Below are 13,866 nucleotides of genomic sequence, written 5' to 3'. Positions count from 1 at the left end.
TGGAATGTGGCAGGACTCAATGATAGGGGAAAGAGGGCTTGTTTACCCGAAATAATTAGACAAGGCTCTTACGATATACTCTGTTTCCAAGAGACCCATATACCCTGGGATGAAAGAAGCTACTAAGAGTTCCCGGGTATAATCTACTTGCGGTTACAACGCAGACATCTAGAACCCGTGGGGTAGCTATATTAGCCGGAGCCTTTCTGGGACAGGCCTTACGTAAGACAGTCGATACCCTTGGAAGGTGGGTTATTAGAGAACTTGAACTCGGCATTACAATCTGCAGTGTATGCTTCTAATCAGGATGACCCACATATATTTGAAGAACTAGAGTTAGAATTAGCGTCCTGGCCCAAAAAACTAATATTCTGTGGGGAGTTTAATATCTCCCTGGGGTCTATGGGGATGAGACAAAAACAAGACACATATATATATATATACTGGACGAAAACCGAAAGTGTTCAGAGATATTTCCCAACTTAGAGAGAGCTTGGATCTAATAGATATCTGGGACTCCAAACACCAATCGGATCCCGGCTACATGTATTTTTCATATCCCCACAATAAATATGTACGGATTGATTATATATGGACAACAAGAGATTACTCTGCTTATGCAGAAATTCATAAATATCCAAAGACAATCTCAGATCATAACTTCCTAGTCATTATAATCAATATAGCCAACATCAACAGGCCTCTCTCTACTTGGTTATTTGATAGGAAACCTCTAGCAAATAAAGACTATATAAAATATATAAAGACCTGAAAAAGAGGATTTTTTGATTGTAATCGTTATAGCTCATCCAGGGCCCTTTTTCGTGCAGTTTGACTTGTGCAGTTTGACTCTTGGAGACTACCAAATATTGAAATATCGCCTACCTGCTCACCCGCTGTGTGACGAACTTGCGGGTGGAAGCGCTGCTACAGATTTTGATGTGTCCGCGCCCTGGTGGGACTCATGGTCCCAGGGTGCATTGGGTGACCCAAGTGAGACCAGCTGCTGCTGCAGGGGGAGGCGCTGACATCGCGCTTAAAGCGCCGCCTTCCCCCTCGCAACGCGGGGCCCTTTTTGTGCAGTTTGACTCTTGGAGGCTGACAAATATTGAAATATCACCTACCTGCTCACCCGCTGTGTGACGAACTTGCGGGTGGAAGCGCTGCTACAGATTTCGACGTGTCCGCGCCCTGGTGGGACTCGTGGTCCCAGGGAGCATTGGGAGGCCCAAGTGAGACCAGCTACTGCTGCAGGGGGAGGCACTGACATCGCGCTTAAAGCGCCGCCTTCCCCCTCGCAACGGGGGATGCACGCAGGCGGCTCCAGGAGAAGCCGGGGACAAGGGCGGGCCGTCTGTGGCCGCCTAGGGCTAACTGAGGCTGGGCTGGGCCACCCCTCTTGTTCCCTGCATTGAAATGAACTTCCCAAGGTGATACAGAGGGTGCACTACTATTCTAGCTCCAACGGCTAACTGACTGACTATTAGACCATTCTGTTTCGGCTATACCGGACATATTGCCAACAGGTGGTCCATGTCAATGTCGACCAGATCAAGAAGGGTTGGGAGGAAGGGAGGGGGCTGCGTGAGTGGAACATTAGATCAATTCATCACTCGCGCTTATTCCATTTTGGAAAAAGAAATTGCAATTACCGAACAGCACCTCTCTCTTGAACCACCAATTAGCAAACGCTCCTCTCTGGGGCCCCTATCTAGGGCTCTCTCTCCAGCAACTATCCAGGTACATGCTGATGGCGATCAGTTGTGTGATGTGCCATCTAGCTTGGGGAGTACAGGGACGATCGCAGGCACGCCTGCTCCCCAGGGCTGTGTGGCAAGGACGGACCCCCATCTTACACCACAGAGGGTAGCCCTTCACACAGTTACCACATTGGTCACAAATTTATCTACAGCCCAGGCCGTATCAGAGTATGTAGAGCCTTCATACAGTCAAGGGCCCAGTTATACACTCAACAAAAGGAAAAGAGCCCTCAATGGCCGGAAGGGGGGTTGTGTTCCATTGCCTAAAAAGTTTCAAACCAAGAGGCTTAACACAGGAGGAAGGAGGGCTGACAAGGGGGGGGGGTTGTAGAATCAACGCCTGTCCCATTAGTTGTCAGAACTTCTGTTGAAAATCCAGATCCAATTAGCTTACCTGACTTAGTGGCCAATAGTCCTAAAACATCTGTATCTGCTCTTGCAGGTGCCACATCACAAATCTCTATTATAGCTCACTTGGAGCAGATTGTGAAGTCACTCACATTACCAATACTGGAGAGGGTCAAGGTATTGTCAGAGAGGCTCGACCGGTTCGAGCAAGCCACACTCGACAACTTCTTTTCCCTTAAAACATTACTTAAACTGCAGTCAAAAAACAACCAGGGCGAGAGTGCTCCGGCCCAAAAATTATTGCTAGACCCCACATCCCTCCCAGAGCCGGATCCGACTAATCCCGCTGTAGCATCTAGATCTCCATCGGGAGTGAATCGCAATGTAGCGGAACCCCAAACCTACAATCCAAAGATTAGTAAAAAACCTATGCCCCCAAACCTTCATAAAGGGGCAAAAACATCCAAGGAGGGAGCTACACCACATCCTCAGGACAAAGAGAGTAGCCCAAATAAAGCAATAGCACAGAGTGGCGATTGTCCTTTGACAGACCATAAATCTAGGGCGCTATCGTCTGATAATTTGGAATTGGCCCACATTAGTCTACCGCCCGAATGTCAACCATACGTTGTGGTGCTAACAGGAGTGCCACTGCTCCAGCCAGGGAAACCTGAATCTCATTATGAATTAAAAAATAAAACTATGCATTGGCTGAATGGCATTAGACCACTCACAGAACATCTAGATGGCCAGATTATTCATGTTAGAAGGGTAGGCTGGGTGGGTAGCAGGGCTAAAGGTATCCCCGGGGACTGTATCCTTGTGAACTTTAGGGACGCTCGCGTCCCTAGGTTGATTTGTAGCCAGCAGACCGACCCCAACCGCAATGGGATTGGTACCTTTGAGTTGGGCCACTTCCACTTGCGGTTTGTTGATCGCCAGTCCTATGTACGCCCCATCATTTATCTAGGGGAGGGGTTCTTGGAGGGCCCTTCTTCTTTATAAACCACCCTTCACACCAAATACTTGCCCTGAACAGAAGCTTACTGCCATACGGATGGCGCGGTAGATACTGACAAGCAGATAATCGGCTGCTGAGCGTACCACTCCTGGGGGTTGTGGAGACTTTGCCTTTTGGCAGAAGGGTGTTGGTGGGTAAACAGGGATCCCCTGAAACGGCTGTTGGTATTCTTAGTAAAAATCACGATCCCCCAGCTCTAGACCAGCCCCAGTATCTCGAACTCCTCCTAGCAGTAGCAGGAGTATTAGGAGAGTGAGTAACGCAAGGGGAGCAGACATTGGCATTGAATCAAGTGGTGTCCAGAGACCCGGTACAGATGATCTTGTAAAGAGCCCCACCTTGCAAGTCCAATTGCCTGAGGTGGAGAGTGTTTTAATAGCCAGGTAATCTACTTTATCACCTCTGGCAGCTGATTCTAGTGTGGCAGGCGTGGTTCTCGCCCCGTGCTATCTAAGCATGGGCTGAAAATTCATTCCGCTCGTGGAATTTGCGGATTTTCCGTGATTTCCCGATCTGCGAATCTCGCGAAATCGCGGTAAAATCCGCGAAGCTGCGGGGACGAATTTTCAGCCAAGCACTTACAGGGTTACAGCAGCAGGTGCAAAAGTTGAAGCTAATTCTTTGTAACCTTTTACAAAAGGGTTGCAAATAAATTAACTTCAACTTGGGCACTTGCTACTGTAAGCCTGTAAGTGCTTCCTGGCGCCTCGTTGCCTACTTGCAACTATTCTCTGACCCTGCTCTAACCCTTGAAGAAGGGTCAGAGAATAGTTACAAGTAGGCAATGAGGTGCCTGTTACGAAAATTAAACCTCAACAGGAAGCACTGACAGATATAAAAACATGCATTTGCAATGCAATAGGTCTCGCATTAGGAAAGTTTGAGCTATTGGTCTTGTAAATGACAGTTTTTTTTATTTATGTGTTGGTTTTGAAAATAGCTAAATTAATAGCTTTGTCATTAACTATGCCAATAGTTATAACTTTCGCAAATGTGACACCTATAGCATTTGTAATGCAACATGTTTTGTATTTACGTGACTTAGCTGTATTGATATTACAAATTACAATGGCTTTTAATTTTTTTAAATAATTATTACTTAAATAAAAGTGATTTTAATTTATAATGGCAATAGCTTAAACTTTTGTAAATAACTTTTGTGATGATTATGTTCAGTGTATTTTATTGTGACGAAAATCCAAGAACAGAAGTGGAATATTAACATCTTTTTGTGACATTTGTAATAAAGTTTGAAACATGGAGAGAACATATTTGAACCAGTTGTTGTTAAATGGATGTGCAGATTGATGCTGGGGTGGCACTGAGTGGTGCTCTGGTGGTGCTGAGTGGTGCTGTTGTGATGCTGAGTGGTGCTGTAGTGGTGCTGAGTGATACTGGGGTGGTGCTGAGTGATGCTGTGGTGGTGCTGAGTGGTGCTGTGGTGAGGCTGAGTGATGCTGTGATGGTGCTGAGTGATGCTGTGGTGTTGCTGAGTGGTGCTGTGGTGGTGCTGAGTGATAATGTGGAACTGCTGAGTGATGCTGTGGTGGTGCTGAGTGATGCTGTGGTGGCACTGAGTGGTGCTGTGGTGGTGCTGAGTGGTGCTGTGGTGGTAATGAGTGATGCTATGGTGGTGCTGAGTGATGCAGTGGTGGTGCTGAGTGGTGCTGTGGTGATGCTGAGTGATGCTGTGATGGTGCTGAGTGATGCTGTGGTGTTGCTGTGTTGTGCTGTGGTGATGCTGAGTGATAATGTGGAAGTGCTGAGTGATGCTGTGGTGGTGCTGAGTGATGCTGTGGTGGCACTGAGTGGTGCTGTGGTAGTGCTGAGTGGTGCTGTGGTGGTGCTGAGTGATGCTGTGGTGGTGCTGAGTGATGCTTTGGTGGTGCTGAGTGGTGCTGTGGTGGAGCTGAGTGATAATGTGGTGGTGCTGAGTGATAATGTGGTGGTGCTGAGTGATGCTGGGGTAGCGCTGAGTGATGATGTAGTGATGCAGAGGGCAGAAAGGCACAAAAAGCAGTCTAAGAAAGGGCAGAAGGGCAGAAAAACAAGGGAAACACGAGTCTAACAGAGGGCAGAAAGGCACAAAAAGCAGTCTAACAAAGGGCAGAAGGGCAGAAAAACAAGGGAAAAACGAGTCTAACAGAGGGCAGAATGGCACAAAAAACGAGTCTAATGGGGCAGAAAGGCACAAAAACGAGTCTAACAGATGGCAGAAGGGCACAAAAAACGAGTCTAACAGGGGGCAGAAAGGCAGAAAAACAAGGGGAAAACGAGTCTAACAGAGGGCAGAAGGGCACAAAAACGGGTCTAACAGGGGGCAGAATGAATCCCACCCTGCTTGTTTGTCCACGAAGATGCCACCTTTTTGTGCAATACCTCTACTCAACTGGAGTACTTTCTACTGTCTAATCAGTAAGTGCTCCCCCGTTGGCTAAATGTATAGGGGCAGATTTACAATAACTGGTGCATCCCCAGGGATGCACCAGTTATTGTGCGCAGCAGCTCTGCCACCCATGGTGCACTGCATTTACAATGTGGCGCACCATGTGGCAAAAATGGCACAGATGCGTCACGCATCTGTGCCGTAAAAGCAGCGCATTGCTGGAGCTGGGTCGCACTTGCGACGCAGCTCCAGCAATGCTCTGGGGGGCCCTATCTCCCCAATGCTGCATCAAGCCTTGCGCCTGCTTCGCAGGGTTTTGACGCAGCATTGGCCTAAAAGTGACTGAGTGAAATCTTGCAGATTTCACTCAGCCACTTTTAGGAGGCGTTCCTGTGCAGGAACGTCCTCCCATGCGCCGGAACGCCTCCTGATGGCGCAGGGCTTTTCAACTTGACACATCTCTCAGAATCGTCATGTTGTTAATACCCAGCACCATGGCGCATCTTTTGTGGTGCCGCTGCGTCACGAAAGGTCTCGGTAGAGGGTGGCAGTGGTGAGCTAGAGGGTGGCAGTGATGAACCAGAGGGTGACAGTGATGAACCAGAGGATGCCAGTGGTGAACCAGAGGGTGACAGTGCTGAACCAGAGGGTGTCAGTGCTGAACCAGAGGGTAGCAGGGGTGAACCAGAGGGTGGCAGGGGTAAACCAGAGGGTGGCAGTGATGAACCAGATGGTGGCAGGGGTGAACCAGAGGGTGGCAGTGGTAAACCAGAGGGTGGCATGGGTGAACCAGAGGGTGGCAGTGGTGAACCAGAGAGTGGCAGTGGTGAACCAGAGGGTGACAGTGCTGAACCAGAGGGTGACAGTGGTTAACCAGAGGGTGGCAGTGGTGAACGAGAGGTGCTGTGATGAACAAGAGGGTGGCAGTCGTGAACCAGAGGGCGGCAGTGGTGAACCGGAGGGTGACAGTGCTGAACCAGAGGGTGGCAGGGGTGAATCAGAGGATGCTGTGATGAACCAGAGGGTGGCAGTGGTGAACCAGAGGGTGGCAGGGGTGAACCAGAGGGTGGCAGTGGTGAACCAGAGGGTGGCAGTGCTGAACCAGAGGGTGGTAGTGGTGAACCAGAGGGTGCAGTGCCCATACACGACCGCATGGGTAATTTCGCCATGAAAGCGGCCCGCGAACACGCAAAAAGCCCCGCGAACACGCAAAAAAACAAAAATTCACAAATTCGCACAAATTCGCGGATTTTGCGGATTGCGATTTCGATTTCGGGCGAATTCGCTGAACACAAATTTGCAAATTTTGCCCATACTTAGTGCTATCCCCTATTCCTGTGGATATAGCAGCGATCGCCCAGCCTATTAAAATACTGTCCTAGAATATACCGGGCATCTCCAGGAAACTAGATCTGCTGGTCTGGAATGACCTGGTTGAGTCCCACTCGATCTGCATCTTCCAGGAGACCTGGAGCATGGTGCCTCACTATAAAGTAGGTTATACCAGCTTCTTTCTGCCGGCAACACCTCCTAGCACAGGGAGAGGTTGTCCATCAGGTGGACTCCTAGTTTGGGTGAGCATTTTGTTGGGTTGTTCTTCTAAACATATACAATACAATTTGCCAGACGTCTTAAGAATTCTAGTAAGTGGCGGACTTAGAGGGAAAGGCTAGGAAGTATTTAATGTGTATGCCCGTGGTACTCATGGAGGTTTCCCTTCCCCTACTATATCATTTCTAGAATGGCCCTTGGTAATATGCCCCTTAATTCTCTCGGATTACCAAGCAGGCTTTAGAGGCGGAACTGGGACAATCGAGCAGGCCTTTAGGCTTTTACTCATTTTTTGGAAAATGGTTTATATAGGGAAGGGTAGCCTCTACTTGGCATTTATAGACCTCAAGAATGCTTTTGACCTGGTGCCCCGTAATCTTCTTTGGGGTGTTCTGTCCGAAATGGGAGTTCCTATATATATTTTGCCATTATTAGTGAGGCTCCATGAGGGCAATTTCGCTCAAGTAAGGTGCGGCTCCCAGGGGTAAAAGACCAGCAGAATTCCAGTGAACAGGGGTGTCCGTCAGGGATGTGTTCTTGCTCCCACTCTGCTCTCACTTTATGTGAACGGAGTGGTGGAGCACTTGCTGAAAAGTCCATGTGATGCACCATCCATGGTGGGCGAGCATATTCCGACTCTCCTGTTCGCCGATGATACCCTCTCCTCTCTAAATCCCTGGTTGGTCTCCAGAGCCTCCTCAACAGTTTTCAGTCCTTCTGCACTCAGAGGGGGCTTGTGATAAATACTAATAAGACCAAATATTTGGTATTGAATCCCCCTAAAAAATTTGTTATGCCCCCTGCTCTGAACTCAGAGCCTTAGGAGAGGGTAACTGAATTTGACTATCTTGGTATCCATCTTTCGGACTCCATGAAGTGGAATTCACACATGCAGAAAATGCTGTTGGGACAAAAGAGGGTAGTGGGGGCTATCGTCAGGGAACAGTGCTCCTCGTCTACAAGACCAATTGGACCAGTAATTGACATATATAAGGCCAGGGGGGTAAGTGCGGCCCTATATGGAGCTGAACTTTGAGACCTAATGGCACTCCCGCAGAGTACTCCTATGGTCCCCCTGCTATTGGACCTGGGGTGCCATTCGATAAGCGACTTGGCAAAGCTCTGTCCACTTTTGTTGTGGGCTCGGCTGTGGCGAGTACCGGAGCTAGCCAAGTATGCTGAAGGGCTAGCAGAAGTGATGTCTATGTTGGGCTGGCAAAAAATTAAATGGCTTAAAGATGTTAAATCTCGATTATGCGATTTGGGCCTTCGCGAGGCTTGGGATACCAAATCAGACCCGCCAAAAGTGGTAATAAAGAAACTCTATTGGAATTGAGTCTCAAGCAAGCGTAACTCAGATCCCAAACTAGGAAGAGTAACAAATGAGTTTCTGAGGATCAAGGATGTTATGCTAATTGAGCCCTATTTGGATACCATACATAAATCCTTTGATAGGGCATTGTTTTTCAAATTTAGGATTAGCACATTACCAATAAGGGAATTTACCGCCCACTGAAAAGCCCAAACACAAATTTGTCTTTCTTGCCCTAGCTGTGACTCAGGAGTTGAGTCAATGGCCCACATCTTCTTTGCATGCCCGGCCTACAGCGCACCTAGGAGCTATTGGCTTAAGCCATTGTGTAAAGCATTGGGCACCAGAAATTATGTTGTAGCGCTGCGCATTTTTAAATCGAATACTAGTCTATTGTATGTTTGTGGACTTGCAAAGTTTCTGAGATGGGCTTGGGTTATCAGATCAGAAAGGCTGAGAGAAAACGTTTAATTCTAGTTTTAAACTTTTAAAACTTTTAAATGAAAATAGTTTTTACTTCTTATGATTGTAATATAAACAAATGTGTAATGATGTGCTTTTAAAAATGGGAACATTGAAAAAGTTAGACACCTGGTGTTACAATAGAGGGACCTATGGACTATTGCCCCAAAACTGTTGTGTTTATTGTTTGTGCTTTTAAGATGTCTTATCGAAATAAAGCCTTTTTCATACTCATACTCATACAATCTGCACAATGTATGCTTCTAATCAGGATGACCCACATGCATTTGAAGAACTAGGGTTAGAATTAGCGTCCTGGCCCAAAAAACTAATATTCTGAGGGGAGTTTAACCCCTTCTCTGCTCATGACGAGCTCAGCTCGTCATGCTGTACACTGGTTGTGTGCTTATGACGAGCTGAGCTCGTCATGCACAATTGGGATCCTGCAAATGCAGCACAGGAGAAAATTTTCCCTAGCAGCCAAGGTGTTAATATCTCCCTGGGGTCTATGGGGATGAGACAAAAATAAGACACACATATATATATATACTAGACGAAAACCAAAAGTGTTCAGAGCTATTTCTAGATATCTGGGACTCCAAACACCAATCGGATCCCGGCTACACGTATTTTTCATATCCCCACAATAAATATGTACGGATTGATTATATATGGACAACAAGAGATTACTCTGCATATGCAGAAATTCATAAATGTCCAAAGAAAATCTCGGATCATAACTTGCTAGTCATTATAATCAATATAGCCAACCTCAACAGGCATCGCTCTACTTGGTCATTTGATAGGAAACCTCTAGCAAATAAAGACTATATAAAATATATAAAGACCTGAAAAAGAGGATTTTTTGATTGTAAACGTTATAGCTCTTCTAGGGTTATAGTATGGGACTGTTTTAAAGCTGCCCTTAGGGGGGAGACTATCAGCTTTGTGGCCAAACATAAGAAGGAATTAAACAACAAATAGCGACGTGGCTTAATTATAGGTTCAGTGGCGCTATGGGTTCAGATTTGCACTACTAAATCAATTCACAAATATCTACACAGTGCTCAAAGGTATGAAAAGCCACACAAAATCCATAAATCAAGAGATGGGTCTCTTATCAACAGCAATTCTTATTCCCAAGCACACGTAATTAAATCAAATAGTTTTCACTTTTTCAGAACAAAATATACAAATTTCCTTGATAGAAACAAGTGAGTCAGTAGTTCATTTTCTCAAATCAAATTCTTGTCTTGTTTTAATTGAGATTCTCTCCAAACCGCATAACAGCCAACGCGTTTCGTCGCTACAGATAGTGGTTCTGCGTCTTTCTCAGGGCTGTATAAAATAAACATACATAAATGTATAGTATCTCAATTTCATTCATAATCCCAAGCACAAAAGTGACTGCTGTCTATACCAAGACAGACCACCCATCGTGAAGTACTAAGTAGTTGACCAAACATATTCTCAATACATTATGTTTAATTCTATAAGTTGTCTATATCTTAATATACTGAAATTCAAAAAGGCGTGTTTTCAATATATATTTATCCATCCCTTTTGAGATATATATATATTGAATACACGCCTTTTTGAATTTCAGTATATTAAGATATAGACAACTGGTAGAATGAAACGTAATGTATTGAGAATGTGTTTGGTCAACTAATTGGTACTTCACGATGGGTGGTCTCTCTTGGTATATACAGCAGTCGCTTTTGTGCTTGGGATTTATTAATTATGAATGAAATTGAGATACTATACATTTCTGTATGTTTATTTTATACAGCCTTGAGAAAGTCGCAGAACCACTATCTGTAGTGACGAAATAAGAAGGAATTAGATAAAATCAACCATCAACAGATGCAAGAACTGGCTAAAGCTGAAGAAGAGCATACCACTCTAATAATGTGGGGTGAAGATGGGGGAATCACTTAATGTAGAATGCTGATTATTAAAACTGAACTTAATAACAGGTTTACTCAGAAGGCAGTAAAGATTTTTCAATCAAATCGAAATAAAATCTATGAAGATGGGGAAAGAGTGGGGAAACAGCTAGCCTTTCACACTCGCCAGAAACAGTCTCCTAATACGATTGTCGCTATTGAAGTGGAGGGTTGGGCGTACACAACGGCAGGTGACATTTTGGAGGTTTTTAGACAATTCTACCAAACACTATATCAAAATGAAAATATGTCTGATCAGGATGAAATCAAAGAGGCCCTGAGGTCATGGATAATTGAGACAGGTTCAAAAAAGACCATTGATGATGTCACCAGAGAAGATCTAGAAAAAGATATTACGCTCATTGAACTACAACTGACTCTGTCTGACATGGCCTCAGGGAAAGCTGCGGGCCCTGATAAACTCCCATTAGAATTGGATAAAATCCTTGGAGAGTATATAACACCCTATTTATTAGATCTATTTGTAGGGATCCAGGTGAACGGTACTCCACCTGAATCCTGGAAGGATACATATATAATTATATTCCCTAAAAAGGGAAAGCCCCCAGAACTACCATCCTCCTACCGCCCAATGGCTTTAATGAACTAGGATTCGAAGCTATACGCAAAGATCTTGGCCAATCGGCTCGGGAGGGTCATAGAACATCTGGCTTCCCCTTGGCAGCACGGTTTTATTCCTGGCAAGGGCACCACTGATCACACCCCTAGGGTTATATCGCTCTTTGATATCATGAGTGTGACGGGGGGTCAGATGTCTATGATCCTCCTCGATGCCGAGAAGCCTTTTGATCGAGTTTCTTGGACATTTTTATGGGCGGTGCTTGATCAAAATAATTTTGGGCCCTGCTTTGCTAAATCTATTCAGGCAATGTATCAGGACCCAAAGGCCAAGGTACACGTGATGGCCTCGAATCTAGATCATTTAATATTCTAAGAGGTACAAGGCAGGGATGTCCATGCTCTCCGATATTGTTTGCCATGTATATAAATCCCCTGATCCTGAAAATAATATCAAGTGACATAATTAAACCCATCACTGTTGGCATTCATGAAACTAAGATAATGGCATATGCCAATGACGTGGCGGTAGTAACACCTAACCCCTCTGAGGCAATCGCAAATATAGAATGCATTACTCAGGCCTTTGGTCAATTTTCTGGTTATTCTCTTAACCGAGATAAAACAGTGGTTATCTGTATCGATAATATTCAGTTTGATGATCCTAAGAAGGCAGGTAATGCTGTATATCTTGGAATATATATATCCCTTAGGGTAGAAACTATTAATAAACTCAATTATGAACCCCTAATAAAGGTTATAAAGAAAGACTTACCGAGGATTAATAGTCTTCACCTCTCAATCATTGGTAGAGGGAATTTTTTTAAAATGATTATCCTTCCTAGGCTCTTATATCTATTCCGTGCAATTCCCCTAATAGTGGAGGATAACGTTATTAATGCCATAGAATCGCAAATGTCTCAATTCATTTGGAATTACCGGAAATTAAGGAGGGCCATGAGTTATCTTTCTCGACAGTATCACAGAGGTGGGCTGGCGATTCCCAATATAATGCTTTACCTGTGGGCCGCTCTCCTCCAGCAAATGTCACCCTTATTTAACATAAATCCATCAAGTGCAAATGCTGAGGACAATGAGATTCATTCAATCTATGAACTAGCAGTCGGGGATAAAGCAAAAGTTCTTCTGGTAAGACAGGTAGAACCGTCTTATTATAAGAAGGTCCAAGTTAAAGATCATAAATAGTGCTAGAAAAGTATGGAAGAAAGCCTCCAGACACCTTGCAATTCCAAAGACTAACAAATATACACCACTATGGCACTCTTTTGTGTTATCCATACAAGTTAACGATGACATCGCTAAGAGATGGAAAAACCTGGGGGACTTTTTTAATGTAGATCCGGATACCAGGTTTTTAAACCTTCAAAATAATTTTTATATTCCAAATACCGATCTGTTTAAGTTCATTCAAGTTAATGCCATCCTTAGTCTTAAAAACTCCAAGTATCTCACTGAAAAATATTCCCTTACTTGATCATATCGGTAAACGATCAATCAGGATAGGTACGATATATGATTTATTAATGGAAAAACAGAGGGACGATCTTGAACGTACATCGACTGCCTCTACGAGCAAACTTAATAATCCTAATGTCGACATCGACATGGCTCTGCTGCTTACATCTAGGTTATTTGTATCATCCAATCTGAAGGCTCAATTATATAAAACCATATATAACTTATATTATGCACCTGCTAAGTTATTTATTCGGGGAAAAAGAGCCAATGATGAATGTCCTAGATGTGGAACAGGCCCCGCGCACTTGGTTCATATGTTTTATGAATGTACCAAGCTAACATCCTTCAGAAAAATGATATCTGAATTTTGGGAGAAAGTATTTGGTCATAAAGTAGCGGAATCGCCCTCCCTGTATCTATTAGGATATGATAACACTCTTAGGCATAGTAAGGAAGAGGAAACTTGTCTGTTCCTTGGCACAGCAGTTTATAGAATAATTTTGGCAGCCCGGTGGAAGGAGGTTGATCCCCCGAATTTTTAAAAGTGGTTAACCCGCTTTTTGGGGATCTATAATCAGGAAAAAGCGATTTATGCAGCTAGAGGGAAAAAGGCTAGAATACATGGGAGCCAAATGTGGCTGCCAATTACTGCCTGGAACAATGGTATAAGAAATGAATAATGATGAATTGCTTCTCCCTCTGTCTCTAGCGCTATTATTCTACATTGATTTTAAAATCGTCTGACGTATGATAATTTAACTGATATTATGATGTTTTAGCTTTTTAAACCATTACTATGAATTACCCATGTCTATTTCTTTTACTATTGATATATGTGATATATGTAAACATTTTTTTATCTTTTGTACAATATTTGGAGTTGCTTAATAAAAATATAAATAAAAAAAAAATGAAAGTCATTATTTAGACAATTCATTCAACAACGTTTGAGGTAAATCTATTCAAAGAAGAATGAGCCTGATGGATCCATTTATGTTAATATTTTCTACGGGAAGGCT

The sequence above is a fragment of the Lissotriton vulgaris genome, chromosome 3_2 (genome assembly GCF_964263255.1).
Source record: "Lissotriton vulgaris chromosome 3_2, aLisVul1.2, whole genome shotgun sequence".
NCBI classification, from domain to species: Eukaryota; Metazoa; Chordata; class Amphibia; order Caudata; family Salamandridae; genus Lissotriton; species Lissotriton vulgaris.
This window is presented reverse-complemented; position numbering follows the sequence as displayed.